Below are 18,288 nucleotides of genomic sequence, written 5' to 3'. Positions count from 1 at the left end.
ATTAAGAGGTTATGATTTTATTTTAAAATTTTTTTTTATCTTATCTTAATCTTATTTCAAAAGTCAAATTTCAAAATTCAAATATAAAAAAAAATTTAAAAAAAAAAATTTCAAATTTAAAAAAAAAATCTTCAAATTTCAAATTTCAAAATTTAAAAATTCAAATTTTAAAATTTAATTCAATTCAAAATTTAAATAACCTTTTAATTTAGATTTATTTTTATTTTTGTTTTTAATTTTTATTTGCTACTATAACTCTCACCCCTTTGGCTATGATCTGGTTACAATAATGTTGCAGGAGAAGAAATTACAATGAGAGCAGCATCAAGGTTGGCAAATAAGGGAGGAGCCACAAGGATTGATCAACCTCATGGCAACACCACCTCCAATGGATATCAACAACCACCACCATATGCCTATGACCCTTCCTCAAACAACTTTGCCACCATACTCACAAGCCTCTTTCCGCCATTCACCTCCATATGACCTAACCCTCAACACCATACAACACCTTATGAGCATATGAACCTATATAGAACCACCCCAATTCCAACCAATTACCACAAGAACACCACTTCAATTTCACCATCTCATATCCATCAATCAAGAGCACTATGATCCTATTTATGAAAGCTGAGTGAATCAAGAGGCAAAGGATCGTCTCAAGAAAAACAATGGATCGATTTCAGGCAACCACTCAACAACTGGGGCAAGCATTAATTCAATGGGCTTCTAGGCGCTTAAATACACAAGGATCAGCCACAGCTCCATGTGGACAGTCTAGTGAGAGCGTAGCATAAAGGAGATACCAGAAACCCCAGTGGACAAGACAGAGAATGAATTCGTACTAGAACAAGTAGAAGATGTTGTCATTGTTCAAGAAGAAGAAGAAGTGGTTGAAGACTTAGGAGATGCAGAACCTCCATGGAAAGTCCAGTCATAGAACCCCTTCCAAGACGTTTGAAAATTGATGCTAAGGAGGGTGTACAACCTCCAAAGCATATCATAGTTGAAGACTTGGAAGAGGTTGATCAAGAGATGGAGATTCAAGAAGAAGAAGCACAACCTCCCATGCCCTGGAAAGCAATGAAGAGGAGATTGAATTGAAAGAGAGCTACCAAGGAGGAAGAGGTTGCAGAAGCTTGCAAAGAGGTGGTAATTATCAGAGAAGAGCACAAGGGAGTGGAGCTTGCAATTTCATTAAAAATACTCCCCCTATGTTGCCATCATCCTTCACAACATTCAAGTGGGTGAAATTCATATCCCTTAGCTTTCTAATTCCACTTGAATATGGGCTACTGGAGACGGATGGTCAACTTAGAGCTCTTTGTGGCATTAAGAGTAAGAGGAAGATGGTCAGTGGTAAGAATTGTCCTGCAAGGTTCATTATGGTTGGAAGCTTTAAGTTTAAAATGCAAAGGTTGGTATAAAGCTCAATTGAATGGGTCTAGGAAGTTGTTTGGACACTTCAGTGAGAATTCAGATTGCTTGCCACTCAGATGGAATCATGATGATCAACAAACAATTGGGTGTAAAAGCAAGATTTGGGATCCTGGGAATCTGCTATGACATTTGTCACCCCGGGAGGCCTAAGAATCGGTTTGAAGCTTCTTAAGGGCTTTACATGCTTAGTTTGGGACCCCGGAGGTTACTGGAAGTACAAACACTGGTGGAGATTCCTGGATGAGTTCAAGCATAAGCCACCATAACAGGAAGCTCACTAAATGTCCAAACTTAAGGACTCTAACTAAAAGTGCTAGGTGGGAGACAACCCACCATGGTATGATCGTCCTTTTTTATTTTATTTAGTTTTATTTATTTTTTAATTTTATTTATTTTGTTATATTGAACCTGGAGTTTGCATCACATTCATATTAACACTGCATTCTGTATTTTTCAGACTTAAAAAAAACAAAAAAAAATGCCACGCGACGCGACCGGATCAGCGACGCGTCCGGCGTCGCAAGGAGAGAAGAGAAAATAAAAACGAACAGAGAGTCACGCTGGAGCAAGGTGGAGGCGTGCCAGTGGCACAATTCGTCCACGCGACTGCATCGCTGACGCGTCCGCGTCGCAGGGGAATACTGGCCTCCCACGCGATCGCGTGCCCCACGCGGCCGCGTGACCTGGATTTCGACGTCAAAGGGTGCATGGCCGAAATTAGAGCTGGAGTTGGCCTGGAATCGTGCTGAAAGCCCAAGTCTCACCACGCGAACGCATGCCCCACGCGTCCGCGTCACATCCCATGATGGCCACTCACGCGATCGCGTCCCCCACGCGACCACGTCACCCTGGATTTTGGCAATACTGAGTTTTGAACAGAGAGTTGTGCGACCGCGAGGCTGCACTCGTGCCACTAGCACAAATCAAGTCACACGATCATTGCCCCACGCGTCCGCATCACCCGACCTTATCGCGCACCACGCGACCGCGTCACCCACGCGACCGCGTCGCCATCGTCGCACAGATTATCCAGATCAGCCAAATTTCTTATCTTTTCTTCTCTAATCCTTATTTTTCTTATCTTTTCTTATTTCTTTCTTCTTCCTTTCTTATCTTCTTTCCCTTCTCATTTCTCTTATTTTTTTTTATTTTATTTTAGTTTATTTACATACTTTCATTCATATTCATTGGTGTTAGAAATTTTTTTTTTACTTGTGGATTATTAGAGGAATTATTGACAATTATATATATTTATTTTTAAAGGGTTGCTTGCATGTTCAATTTATTATTTTCATTAGATTATTTAACATGCATGCTATGTGTTTGTGAAAACGCCCGTATGGCATTGTGCACTGCTTTTTAGTATCTTTTATCCTACTACTCTGAATGCTTGCTTTTCATAAAGTCCCTTTACTATTGTATTAATTGAAATTAATTGTCAATACAAATGTGATGGTTTGTTACAAAGTATTGCTTGGTCTATGCTACTCATGCCCTTTGCCGGCATGCCAATAAACACCTTGCATTCACTTGTCTATACATGCACTAGCTATTTCCCATTGTTGGCTTTTCACATGTACTCGCGAGCATGTGATAATGTCAGTATATCTTAATGTGCATCCATCACCACCTTTTCCGTTATCTTCCTTGCTATATATATCTCTTTGAATTTAATTTACTTTCTCTTCCCTTTTTCAGGGATGGCCACCAAGAAAGGAAAAGAGAAAGCCATTCCCAAATCAACAGCAAGAAAAGGAACAAAAAGAGCCCCAGCTGAGGAACCACAACCCCATCCACTTGCACATCTTAGCATGCACCGAGGACGGTGCAATCTTTAAGTGTGGGGAGGTCGATACCGATCTCCATGGGTTAGTACTTTCTTGTCGCAACACCAATGTTTAAATTTTCTTTGTAGTTAGTTGTTGCATTTGCATGTTTGTTTGATTTTTGTGCATATTTTACCACTTGGTTAAAGTAATAAAATTCTTTTAAGACCCTATCTTTGAAAAAAAAATTTCACTAATTTAAATTGAAAAAATTTTTATGTTAAAACTTGTTTGAAAGTTGTATTTGGAACATGGTTTTGAGCCAAAGAACACACAACCTGTGAGACTTTGAGCTTATTTACATGGTTACATTATTTAACCATAAATATTTTATTCCTGTGTGTTTCCCCTCTCTATGATTGTAATCTATATTTTGTTCCAACCTATATGTCCATTATTTAGTGTATTTACATGCTTGCATATGATTGAGGCATTATTTGATTTTAGCTCACTTATCCCAAATAAGCCTACCCTTTAAATCACCCTTGTCAGCCACTTTGGCCTTTTAGTCCCCATTTATTCTATATTTTACCACATCACTAGCCTTAAAGCAGAAAAACAAATTAATTATCCAGTTGAATATTTGGTTAGCTTAAGATAGTGTGTTAATTAAGTGTGGGGAAACTGTGGAACATGGGTTAATAAGGGAATGTATCATGTTTCTAATTTATTTGAATATTGGAAATTTGGAAACCTACTCATGAAAATAAAAATAGAAAAATAATGAAAAATCCATGTGCATTGATAAGTTATGTTTGCTTTTATGATTTAAAAAAAAAGAAAAAAAAAAAAGAAGAGAAAAGAAAAAGAAAAAGAAAATATTCAATAAATAAGCAAATAAATAAGGGGATAAAATTACCCCAATGTTAAGTTAATAAAAGATCAATGCACATGTGATAAAAATTAAAGAAAATTTGGTACATGAGTATGGGAATTATACAAAGTGGGAATTATGGGTAGCTAGGCATGAATTTAAAAGTATATAGAGTATATGTATATTAGGTAAGAGCTCAGGTTAATTGAAGATTCATATTATAGCTCACTTGGCCATACATATATCCTTACCTTTACCTCAGCCCCATTACAACCATGAAAAGACCTCATGATGTTTGCATTAGTATATTAAATATTTGTTGATTGGTTAGATGAAGAACAAGGTTTAGAAAGCATGACTAGAGAAGAGTAGAGTGATAACTCTATACACTTGAGAGATTAGAGTGAAATACACTACCAGTAAGGGTTCAGTGCTTAATTCTATGTTCCCTGCTTTCATAAGCTATCTTCTTACAAGTTTACTTGTCTTTAACTGTATAATTTGAATTAGTGAAATCCGATTTATATTTGTCTTGAAGAGCTTATTTACTTTTTAACCAAGTAAGTAAAAGCATTTAGCATGTAGTTGCATTCATAGGTTGCATTTCATACATTCTACCATTCCTCTTCATTTCTTTATAGCTTCTCTTGAGCTTAGCATGAGGACATGCTAATGTTTAAGTGTGGGGAGGTTGATAACCCACTATTTTATGGTTTATCTTGTACTCAATTGAGTGGTTTTATTAACTCTTTACCCACTTATTCATATTATTTGCATGGTTTTATATTTCCTTCCTAATTATGTGTTTAGATTGAAAACATGCTTCTTGGATCTTATATTTGCTTATTATTAATCCTCTCTTTATTACCATTAGATGCCTTGATATGTGTGTTAAGTGTTTTCAGATATTATAAGGTAGGAATGGCTTGGAGGATGGGAAGAAAGCATGCAAAAGTGGAAGGAATGCAAGAAGTTGGAGAAATTGCTAAGCTGTCCAGCCTGACCTCTCTGCACTCAAACGGCTATAACTTTAGCTACAAAGGTCCAAACGACGCGGTTCCAGTTGCATTGGAAAGCTAACATCCGGGGCTTCGATTTGATATATAATATGCTATAGTTCCCATGAAGCTAGGTGATGCGACCGCGTGATCCATGCGGCTGCGTCGCAATGACGGAAATCTAGCGTGGCAAAATTCGAACCCAGCGAATTCTGGACTGTTTTTGACCCAGTTTGCGGCTCAGAAAACACAGATTAGAGGTTATAAAGTGGGGGAATATATCCATTCATGGAGGCATTCATATTCACAATTTTAGGAGTAGATGTAGTTTTAGAGAGAGAGGTTCTCTCCTCTCTCTTAGGATTAGGATTTAGGACTTCTCTTAGTTTAGAATGACTCTCAAAATCCCAGGTTCAATGTTCCTTTAATTTATGTTTCTCTTTTATTTTGATACTTTTATTTTCATTTGATTTATGTTGCCCAATTGGCTTATGAGCTTTTCATGATTAAGATTTGAATGTTCTATTTATTATAATTCGAGGTATTTCAGATTTAAGATTGCTTTGCTTTATTTATAAGTGCTTTCAATTTAACTTACACATTTTCTTCCTTTTGGCTTTGGTTAAATAATTGGTAACTCTTGAGTTATCAAATCATTGTTAATTGAGAATTGAAATTCTTCAAGAATTAATTCATCCACTTAACTTACCTTCATAGTTAGAGGTTAATAAAGTGGGAGAAAAATTCAATTCTCATTACAATTGATAAGGATAACTGGGATAGGACCTCCAGTCTTCATATCTTGCCAAAAACTTATTTTACAGTTATTTATTTATTTTACTTGTCATTTAAATATATCTGTGCATATTGCCCAAACTCTAAATTTCTCAAAACCCCCCAATTTACAATCTTCATAACCAATAATAAGAACATACCTCCCTGCAATTCCTTGAGAAGACGACCCGAGGTTTAAATACTCGGTTATCAATTTTAAAAGGGGTTTGTTACTTGTGACAACCAAAACGTTTGTACGAAGGGATTTCTGTCGGTTTAGAGACTATATCTACAACGCGACCGTTTATATGACATTCTTTACTGGCAAAATCCTAACATCAGGCCTCTCATCCTCAAGCTCCCAGGGTACCTCAGATCGGTGGCCCATCTGGGTAATCAGATAGGGGAATGACAGAGTGCCTCGAACATGAACCCTAGCCATGTACTACCAAATGAATTGTGGAAGGTACAGGCCCTTCGGGTTTACCGTCGACTTACGCATAACCCAGGGATCAGCAGGATCAATGGCAATGGTGCGCTTCACTGCCTCCCAATCAAAGCTCATAAACCTCATGGATTCCTCAGCCTGCTGATAACCATCTCGCTCATCTGATTTAGGCTGGAAATGGAGAATATCTTCAATGGCCTCCTCAGTAACTAAAATCTATTTCACTCTTAGCTGTACTGCATCCAGGGTCGTCTTGTAATAGTTGTAGTAGAATTCCCGGACCCAGGATACATTAACCTCAGTCAAGTTCCTCTCTAGAAAGAACCAGCCTCTCTGTTTGATTTACTCTGTAGTGTACTGTTGTAATTCAGCAAGAATTCTGAGGGTCCTTTCCAAGTATAGGTGCCTCTTATCCGCAAAGACCGAATATTTCAGTTCACAGTAGCGATTTACAAACTTGATTGGATCTGTCGCAGGCACTAGTTGATCTTCTTTTTCCTGCAGAGTGAAGTTCTTCTCACACCAGGAATCATCATGCAGAATATCTGTCAGAGCGACAGATGACTGTCCTCTTTTCCTTTTACCCGTGCTGGCTTTAGCTTTGCCTTTCTCTGTTGGATCAGACATCCTGAAAAACAGAGTTTCTGATGACAAGTCATCTTAGTCTAGTTTCACTAGTATTTTTCTTTTGTTTTCAATTGTTTTTATGCACTTTCTTGAGCCATAAGTAAGCCAATTGGGTAGAATTTCATATTTCCTTTGATTCAATCAACCATGGATGAATTAATGTAATTTCATGAGATTTTGTGCTATAATTGTCATATATTATGAAAGAATAACAAACTCATGATTTTGAGCATAGCTTTGATGTATTTGATTGATTGATGATAGGTGAAAAGAGCTTTGAAGAAGGTTGAAGAAAGAAGGAATGGCTAGGAGCAAGAGAGAACAAAAAGCTTGAGCCAAAGTTTGCCTCAAACTTTAGCTCAAACTTTTGGAAGAGTTGAAAACACCCTGGAGGAAAAAAGCTTGAGCCAACCTTTAGCTCAAACTTTTGGAAGAGTTGAAAACACCCTGGAGGAAAAAGCTTGAGCCAATGTTTGCCTCAAACTTTTTGGCAAACATTGGCATCACAAAACCAACACCCTGGAGGAGAAAAGCTTGCGCCAACGTTTGCCTCAAGCTTTTTGGCAAACGTTGGCGCCACACTTGCACACCCTGGAGGAAAAAAGCTTGCGCCAACGTTTGCCTCAAGCTTTTTGGCAAACGTTGGCGCCACACATGTACACAAGGGGATCCACATTTGGCTAAAAGTTTGACCTCAAACTTTAGCTCAAACGTGGATATCAGCAAAAGGAGGGCAGCTGGTATAAAAAGCTTGAGCCAAAGTTTGCCTCAAACTTTGACTCAAGCTTTTGTGATTCTTGGCCCGGTTCACAATGGGTTTCTCTCCAAGTCCAAGAGCAATCAACAGAGGCTTTTACCAACCCAATTCCATCAAGAGCAAAGGCCCAATTCAAGGCTTGAAGATCATTTGAAGAAAGTGTATAAATAGCTTAGGATTTAAGTTTTAAAGGAGCTTTTCTTTGGAGAGAATTTTGGGAACACTTACAGAGAGCTCACCTTTACATTTTGAATTGTTGCTTTAGAATTGTAGAGAATTGGGAAGGAGAATTGATCTCTCTTCTTCCTTGTTCTTGCTCAGCACTCTTTACTTTTCTTGTTTTGGATCTTGGGTGGAGAATTGAAGAAATTCTGTTTCAATCTCACCTTGAGATCTTGTTTAAATCTCTGCACAATTGAATTTCCATTTCTGTTAATTGCTTCTTCTTCTACTCATTCTGCAACTTACTTTTCTTTATTTCCGATTGCATCGTTCTTGTTGGATCTAGGAAGGCAATGAGATCTAGACTCAGCTATCTAGTCTCTTGAGTCCTGAGATCTACAGTTTTCAATTTCAATTTCCTTATTTTGTCGCTACACCAAGCTTTTTCTCAATTCCGTTTTAGATCCGGTTTAATTCAAGTCATCTTCTACTTTTCTGTTTATTGCATTTTACTTTTCCTTGTTTGATTTCTGCAAATCCCATTCCCAATTCCCTTTACAATTCAAGCCATTTACATTTCTTGCACTTTAAGATTCTGCAATTTACATTTCTTGCAATCTAAGTTTCTGCAATTTATATTACTTGCACTTTAAGATTCAGCCTCTTTAATTTCTCTGCACTTTAAATTCTTGCCAATTGTCCCTCTCCCTTTTAATTTCATGCAATTTAGCTTCTGTCAAACATAAACCACTCAAATCAACTCTTGATTTGCTTGACTAAGTCAACACTAAACTAAAATTGCTCAATCCTTCAATCCCTGTGGGATCGACCTCACTCCCGTGAGTTTTATTACTTGATGCGACCCGGTGCACTTGCCGGTGAGTTTTGTGTGTTTGGAATTCATTTCCGAAAATACACATCAGTTTCTAGGATATAATTTATCAAACCAAAGCAGAAAAATAGGAAGGCAAATAGTAAGCAAGCAATTCAAGCAGTAGAAGGGCAAAGAGGAATAAAAGCCAAAGCATGAAGTGAGTCAAAAAGATATAGAATGTTGGACTGTATGCAAGGTAAAATTCAAGGAATTCAATTAGAAATCACAATCCAAAACTATTAAATAAAATGCAGAATGCTTGTTTATGAAGAAACAACAATAGACATGCCATGAAAGGGGTTGAAAGGGGTTAGTGTAAACTAAGAGATAAGTTAAGAAGTCGAGGAAGTCAAGAGGTAAAAAGGGAAGTTAAAATTAGTGGCATGGTACTGTAGTTCCTAGCAAACAGAAGTTCACAAGATTGAAGGACAAGCAACTCACATTCAAGCAGATAATGCAGAGTATTGATGATAAATCAGGTAAAGAAAGCACAAAGAGAAGTAAAATCATCAACAATGCAATGCAATGAAGAAGGGAACCAAATGGAATGGAAATGCGAGCCTAGTATCTCATGAAATGGCTTTGGTGTAAACCAAGTAAATTGCATTGTCAAAAGTGCCAAAGTCAAATCATGAGTGAAAGTTAAGTGAAACAGTTTTTTTTTTTTCAGAAAAAAATTGGGCAGCATTTCGGCAGTAAAAAGGGATGTTCCTGGAAAATCAAACAGTAGAATAATGCAAGCAGTAGCACTTTCAAACAGGATTAGCAGCTGATATGAATCTTAGAACAAGTTATACCAAACTAGAAAGTAAAATGGCATTGAGTAGTATTATCAATCAAGATAGACTCAAGGCAGAATATCAACCAGAATAGCAGCATTAGACTAAGGTAAGCAACAATCAAGCATGATTGAGTTGAAAGATTCAAGTGCGGGATTGAAATGGAAATTGAAATGGAGCACTTGATGAAGCAAATCAAATTGCAGAAAAACAGCAACAAGAATCATGCAATAAGCCAGCATTGTCAATTAGCACATGAATATAGATATAAGGCAACAGCATGAAGAACAAGGTAACTCATGTGACTTAGACATTAGAAAACAGAAGAAAGTAGCAGGCTAGGCCTAAACTCAGTTTAGCAGTTTGGATTTCTTATGAAAGCAGTAGCCATGACAAGCATTAAAATCATATGTAAATTCAGAAGAATGTAGCAATTGAGCCAATACAAAACAGCAATAGGCAGGTAGATGCAATTAACCTAGCTTCATCAAATTCAGAACGCAAGCGATAGCAAGAGATATGTATTTAAGGAAGTAAATTCACTGAATTAATAATGAAGACCAACTTGCAATAAGAATTGAATAGCAATACTAACTCAGATTTGACTTTTTCTAAAATCAGACATGAACAATCCAATTATCAAGTAATCAAATCGACTCAGATAGGATCAAATTTAGATAATACGCAGCAGCTACAAGAAACCAGTGTCAAAGGAAAACAATGAACATGAACATAGCATCAATAACAACTCAGCACAGGGCACAGCATATCGAACTAATTCAAACAGCAAGGCCAATGGGAAAATCAAATAATTCAATCAGTAGGAACGGAGCACTTATCAGACCTAAATCCTCTAACCACAACCTAGCTACCTAACCACCTAGAATCCACTACGAAACACGCATATCTAACTAACCTAAATTGAACAGAATGTAAATGATGCTAACTGACTAACTTGAATAGAAAAGGAATTGTGGGGCAGGGAAGAAAGCAGCGAAACCTGGGTAGGTGGTGATGGAGTTGGAAACGTAGAGAGAGAGGGAATGGTACGGCAGTGCTGGTGGTGGTGGCACGGCGGCTCTGGTTTTACCCGCGGTGGCTTGGGGTGGTGGGAAGGTGAGAGCGGGAATAGGAGAAAGAGGAGGAGAAGAAAGGGGAATAGAGAGAGTGGTCGAACGGTGGCGGTCAGGGGTCGGCGACGGTGGCGGCGGGGGTGTGGGTTGTGATGGTTCGTAGGTGGTGGTGTTGGTTGGTGAGTCGTGGTTATGGAGGGGAAGAGAGAGAAGGTGACATTGAGGGGTAAGGGGGAGGAAGGGAGGAAGAGGGGGTGGCGGTGTCGGCGGCGGTCTGGGCACTGCGACAGAGGTTTGGTGGTGGGAGGTGGTTGCTGCGATGGAGGGTGGAGGGAGGAGAAGGGAGAACGTTGAGAGAGGGGAGAGGAAAGCACGCAAGGGTGGCCAGGGTTCTCGCGTCAAGGGTTATCAAATTTTAAATCCACGCGTACGCGTGAGCGTGGTTGAGGCAAAAATCCAACGACGCGTACGCGTCATGGACGCGAATGCATGAAACAGGATAAATGAAGATGACGTGTACGCGTGAGGCATGTATACGCATCGAGCAGAATTATGCTAAATACACGAGTCCAGCGTCATTTTGGCACAACTCTCTGTTTTATTTGAGGGGGCAAAAATTTGCATGCAAGGCGTGCACGTCGTGCACGCCCACGCATGGTGTGCTAAAATGAAAGTGACGCGTACACGTCATGGACGCGAACATGTGGGCCAATTTGTGCCTATCGCACACCAGCTGCACGATTCCAGCCCAACTTTCTGGTCGTTGGATGGAGACGTCGATTTGGGATCGACACCCACGCGTGGCCTACGCGCACGCATGGTGTTTTTTTTTTTATGCAGTATGCAGAATGTAAAATGGAGATGTTGATGCAGATGTTATGAATGACACTAGGGAAAATAGAATAAAATAAAACTAAGAATAAAACAAAACAAAATAAAACTAAGATTGAAAAAGAATGATCATACCATGGTGGGTTGTCTCCCACCTAGCACTTTTAGTTAAATTCCTTAAGTTGGACATTTGGTGAGCTCCTTGTCATGGTGGCTTATGCTTGAACTCATCCAGAAATCTCCACCAACGTTTGCAATTCCAGTGGCCTCCGGGATCCCAAACTAGGCACAAAAAACCTTCGAGCAAGTTAAAGCAGGTAATTAGGCTCCAGGAGTGTTGATTATCAGAATGAATTCCAAGATCCCAAACCTTGCTTTTTGTACCCGTCTTTGTTTTGATCTATATTGTTCCAACCGGGAGGTACGCAATCTGAATTTTCACTGAGATACCCAAACATCTTCCGAAACCCATTCAATCGAGCTCTATACCAATCCTTGCACCTCAATTTGGAGCGTGGAACCATATTAAACCTTGCATGCTAACTCCTATTACTAATCATCTCCCTCTTACTCTTAAAGTCACAAAGAGCTCTAAGCTGGCCATCGGTTTCAAGCAAACCATATTCAAGTGGGAAGGTAAAGATAAAGGCTAAGGATTTTACCCACTTGAAGTTTGTATTGGTGGTAATGGCCTTGGGAGAGGTGTTTCCAGTGGTATTGTGAGCTCCACTCCCTTGTACTCTTCTATGAATTCTGCCACCTCCTTGCAAACCTCTTCAACTACAATCGCGTTTTGATCAAAGTCTTCTACTTCTTCCCCGTCACTCAAGTCATAAGTTGGAGGTTGAGAAAAATCTACCTCCACATCATCTTCATATTCACTTGGGGAAAATTCTTCAAGCTCAAGGAGTTCAATTGTGGATGCAAGTTCATCACTAGGAGAGCTTGATTCATGATCATCATTACCAAGGAAACTTGATTCTTGATCTGTTCCGTCCAGTTCTTCGTGAGGTACATGCCTTGGGGGTTGTGCACTATCCTCCTAAGCATCAATTACAAATTTCTTGGCGGAATTCTCTACAACTCTTGATTCCCATAGAGGTTCAGCGTCTCCTAAGTTTTCAACCAATTCTTCTTCTTCGATAATTCCAGCTTCCTCCACTTGTTCCAGTACAAAGTCATGCTCCTTACTGTCCACCAGAGTTTCTAGCGTCTCCTTCATGCTACGTTCTTCATTAGATTATCCACATGAAGCCATGGGGGTTCCTTGAGTGTCCGAATGTCGGGAAGCTAATTGATTTATCGCTTGCTCCAGTTGATGAAGGGTTGCATGAAATTGATCCACTGTTTCCTTGAGATGATCCTGTGATTCTTGTTCTGCTCGGATTGCATGATTAGGATCATATGGCTCTTGGGTCGATGGATATGGACATGGTGCATATGGGAGTGGTTCTATATATGGTTCATATGACTCATAGGGTGGTTGATTGGGTGGATAAGGGTTAGATCATGTGAGGGTGTTTGGCAGTAGGGGGCTTGTGAGTGTGGTGGTTCAGAGCTATATTGAGGAGAAGGTTCATAAGCATAGGGTGGGGCTTGTTGGTAACTACAAGGGGGTCCACCATATCTATCATCTTGGTATGCATCTCGGAATGGCTCTTAACCATAGTAATTTGGTGGAGGTTGGTTGTCACGAAAAGGTCCACCATAACTATTGTCTTGGTATGCATCATAGAATGGTTGTTGGTTATAGCGCATTGGAAGGGTTGTCGCTAAGAGGGTTGATCAAATCCTTGTGGCTCCTCTCATCCTTGATTATTCCAACCTTGATGCATGTTCTCATTATAACACCCATTCCTTACAACAACATTGGAACCAAACTCAAAGCGACAGCGGTGAGAATTCATAATAGTTAATAAAAATTAAAAACAAAAAGAAAAACAAATAAACAAGCAAAAAGCAAATATTTACAATAACCAATAATAAGGCACACGTTTGCAAGTCCCCAGCAACGGCGTCATTTTGACGAACGGATCCTTGCTAGTAAAGAATTCACAAATAAGTTCTCGTTGCAAGTATAGTTTCTAAACTAACAATAATCCTTTCGTACAAAAACTTGTTTGTCACTAAAGCAAACCCAATAAAATTAAACCGAAGTATTTAAACCTCGGGTCATCTCTCAAGGAATTGCAGGGAGGTGTATTATTATTGGTTATGGAAGATTATCTTTTGGGGGTTTATGAATAAGGAACAAGAAAAATAAATTGCAAGAAAGTAAATTAATAATTAAGAAAACTCTTAGCAAGGTATGAAAAATGGACGTCCTATCCTAGTTATCCTTATCAATTGTGATGAGAATTGTTCATTGCTCCCACTTAGTTAACCCTTACTAAATAAAGGAGAGTCAAGTGGACTAATCAACTTTATTCCTCAAGTCCTAGTCAACTCCTAAGGAAAGAATAGCTTTAGAGGGATCCAAATCAACTAGCAAATTCAAATTATCAACCAACAAAGGAGTTTGATAACTCAAGTGTCTCCAATTAATCAATTCAAGCTAAGAATGTAAAAAGCTAAATTAAAATCATAAATATGAAATACCTCAAATTGCATTAAATAAGAAAATCTATTCTAACATGGAGTTCATAAACCAAATTGTCAACATAAAGTAATCAACAAGGAAAATAAATAAACTAGAAAGCTAGAACAAATAAAAGTAGAAGAGAGATCAAATTAAAGGAACATTGAACCTGGAATTGAGAAGGAATGAACCTAAACTAAGAGAAATCCTAAATCCTAAAACCTAGAGAGAGGAGAGAGCCTCTCTCTCTAGAAACTACATCTAAAACCTAAATTGTGAATAATGAATGAATGTCTTGATTCCCTCATTCTCCAACCTCTATTCTGTGTTCCCGGGCTTGGAATTGGGCCGAGAAGGAGCCTAGAAATTGCCCCCAGCGCTTTCTACAACTTTCTGCACGTGGCGTCTGTCACGCGTATGCGTAGGTCATGCGTGTGCGTCATTTGGCTATTTTCCTTGTCACGGGTACGCGTCCGCGTCGTCCATGCGTGTGCGTCACTGTCAGTTTCTAAAAACTTCATTTTCTCGCATTCCTTCCACTTTTGCATGCTTCCTCTCCATCCTCTAAGCTATTCCTGCCCTATAAAACCTGAAAACATTGAACATACGGATCATGGCATCGAATGGTATAAAGAAGGATTAAAATACACAAATTAAAGGTTTAGGAAGCAAGTTTTCAACCATGAAACAAAACTAGGAAGGAATTGTAAAATCATGCAAATTATATGAATAAGTGAGCAAAGACTTGATAAAAACCACTCAAATGAGCATAAGATAAATCATAAAATAGTGGTTTATCAAGGATATATGAAACAATCAAGACAAATGGGGTGCATCCGGACATTTACAAGCTGCTTTTATTCCCATTCTCTCTAAGGGGCAATGCATTCCAATGATTGAAAACCTTCTCCAAAGAGAGCATCACTAATTGGGATCAGTTGGTGAGCAAGTTCTTAGCTAAATTTTACCCTCCTCAGAGAATCATTAAGCTAAAGACAGAGGTCCAAACCTTCAGGAAAATGGAGGGAGAATCATTGTATGAAGCCTGGGAGAGATACAAGACTTTGATGAGAAGATGCCCTCCTGTCATGTTCAGTGACTGGGTAAAACTCCAAAACTTCTATGAGGGCCTAACTCTAGAAGCAAGGAGAGCTTTAGACTACTCCTCAGGAGGATCACTCAACATGATGAAAACCCCCGAAGAAGCTCAAGACCTCATTGAGGTTATTGCAAATAATCAATACTTTTATTCTTCTGAGAGGCATCACAACTCAACTCCAAAGAATGGTGTGATAGAGCTTGAAAGTATGGATGCAATTTTGGCACAAAACAAACTTATGCACCAACAAATCCAGCAGGAAATGGAGATGATGGCCAAGAGGATGGATGGACTTCAACTTGCTGAAGTGAGCATAGCAAGCCAAGCTTCAAATGGCTGGAATCAATCTGAAGAAGGTTTTGAGACATTCAGCTATGAGCAACAAAGTCCTGAACAAGTCCAGTATATGCACAATACCTCAAGCTCATTCCAAAATGACTTCCATGGTGATACCTACAATCCATCTTGGAAGAATCATCCTAACTTGAGGTGGGGTGATCATCAAAATCAATGGCAAAAGAATTCCAACTCAAACAACCTCCGCAACACAAGCAACTACAACCAACCACCCACTAACAACAACCAATACACAAAACCACAAAACACATAGCTCCAACCCCATTACACTTCACACGTTTCCCAGAACAACCTCTCCACACCTCTATTTAACTTACAAAACATTTCTCCCAATACCTCAAACAATTTTCATCAGCAATCATCACATTCCATGTAACCATAGCCACATCCAGACTCTCAAAGGATCTCTAACCTAGAGATATTGATGGAGAAACTTATCAAAAATCAAGAGATGGCAAGACAAAGGATCTCTCAAAGGATCTAAAAGGATCTCTTGAATGATCTCTTTTAAATCGGTCGGGTCCCGGTCTGGTTTGAACGGCCGGTTCTCGATCGGTTCAGCGGTTTGTATTCGGTTTCTAGAACATCGATTTCTGCTAATAAACCGACCTGTCTAAGCTACCGATTCGCGGTCAGACCGGTTCGACCGTCTAGTCCGGTACAGTTTTTAGAACATTTCTAGCAACCTTGTCAAGCCTCATGTCAAGCACCATGTCAAGTCCCTTAGTACATTCGACAGAGCTCGTGCCAACGCTCTCACCAGCGCCCACTCAAAAGTGCTACACACACACACACACACACACACACACTCACACTAGGCACAGCGCTTGTGCCAGCGCTCGTGCCAGTACTCTCACCAGCGCTCACTCAAGAGCGCTATACACACACACACACTCCCACCAGGCACAGCGCTTGTGCCAGTGCTCTTACCAGTGCTCACTCAAGAACGCTATACACACACACTCCCATTAGGCACAGCGCTCACTGGTGCACGAAATTGTGATCATCAATAGCGCCAACAACTTGGTGTTGTTGCCAAACCAAAAACTTGGCACTGTTGTGGCCGGAAACAAATGCGAAATTGTTGTTCGTTCCGTTCCGGCAACGGTGCCAAAAACTTGGTACACACAATTGTAATCTCAACTCTTTATCATAACTCCGCACAACTAACCAGCAAGTGCACTGGATCGTCCAAGTAATAAACCTTACGTGAGTAAGTGTCAATCCCACGGAGACTGTCGGCTTGAAGCAAGCTATGGTCATCTTGTAAATCTCAGTCAGGCGGATTCAAATGGTTATGGAGAATTGATAATTAAAATATGAATAAAACATAAAATAGGATAGAGATACTTATGTAATTCATTGGTGAGAATTTCAGATAAGCGTATGAAGATGCTTTGTTCCTCCTAAACTTCTTCTTTCCTATTGCCTTCTTCCAATCATTCATACTCCTTTCCATGGCAAGCTTTATGTTGGGCATCACCGTTGTCAATGGCTACTTCCCGTCGCGCATAAACTTGTTATGCTACGATTTAGGAAATTGCACGATCGGCAAAATTCCTTCCGGCAAGTGCACCGGTTATCGTCAAGTAAAAACTCACAATAGAGTGAGGTCGAATCCCACAAGGATTGGTTGAGTGAGCAATTCGGATTAGAAGTATGTTCTAGTTGAGCGGAATCAAGATTTAGATGAGAATTGCGGAATGTAAAATTGCATGAATTAAAGAGCGAGAAGCTAAATTGCTGAAATTAAAAGGGATGGGGGTGATTGCATGAATTTAATTGCAGAATGTAAAGAGAAAGTGGTAAATCAGAACTGGGAGTTCATTGGGTGTTAGGAGATATTGAGATCTCTGAATCAAAACAACTTTTATCCCTTCCTCAACCAATGCATTCATTGAATTTTGCTTGGCAATCTTATATGATTGGATCCCAATCCTTTGGCTCACCAATTCTCTCTAAAAACAAACAAATTCCCAATCCCTTGGTTTAAATGTTCATAAGAAGAGATGATGCTCGATCACTGATTATACCACACAGTTTCATGAACCACAATTTGGTAGGATTACATGTCACAATATCCATCCAAACCCCAATCCAATTCACTGTGAGAAAGCTTCTCTAGCATGAATCCTCCATTCCTTTCCCAAGGTTCCGAAGGATTCCAATTATGGGTAGTTTCTTTCCCAAGACAACTACCCAATGGAATTAGATCGAGAAGCCTTCTAACAAAATTCAAGAGAAAAGATTGAAGAAGAAGATAAAACTATTATTGATTCATTGAATTACAATAGAGCTCCCTAACCCAATGAAAGGGGTTTAGTGAGTCATAGCTCTGAATTCAATTACAAAACTAAAAGAAAAATGATCCCCAAGTTCTCTCCCGATGTCTGTAAAAGTCCCCCTCAGGGGCTGGATTCCCCTTCAATCCCCCCCCGTTTCTCAAATGCAGAAACTAAGGCCTTTAAATAGGCTCCCTAAATTACAAAATGAAAATGAAATTCAAAGCAAATTACAATCAAATAAAAATAAACTATTCTAGATGATTCTTGTGGCCTTGATTTGGTGTTGTTGATGGGCCTTGCTTGCTTGAAGGGTAGAGTGACATAATTGATCCAAAAAGGATAATGATCCATTTAAACTACACTCAAACGTTGCACCCCCCTTTCTTGAGTCGTCACTTTGTTCTCTTGTCAACCTTGCCAATTTGATGCCAAATATAGACTATTATACCTCGTTGGAAAGCTATGGATGTCAGCTTTCTAACGCAACTGGAAGCACCTCAATTAGATTTCTACAACTCGAGTTATACTCCATGGAAGGTGAAGAGGTCAGCTGGCCTGATTGC

Source organism: Arachis hypogaea, chromosome 20, assembly GCF_003086295.3.
Source record: "Arachis hypogaea cultivar Tifrunner chromosome 20, arahy.Tifrunner.gnm2.J5K5, whole genome shotgun sequence".
NCBI lineage: Eukaryota > Viridiplantae > Streptophyta > Magnoliopsida > Fabales > Fabaceae > Arachis > Arachis hypogaea.
The sequence above is the reverse complement of the archived record's forward strand: the minus strand, read 5'-3'. Positions refer to the sequence as shown.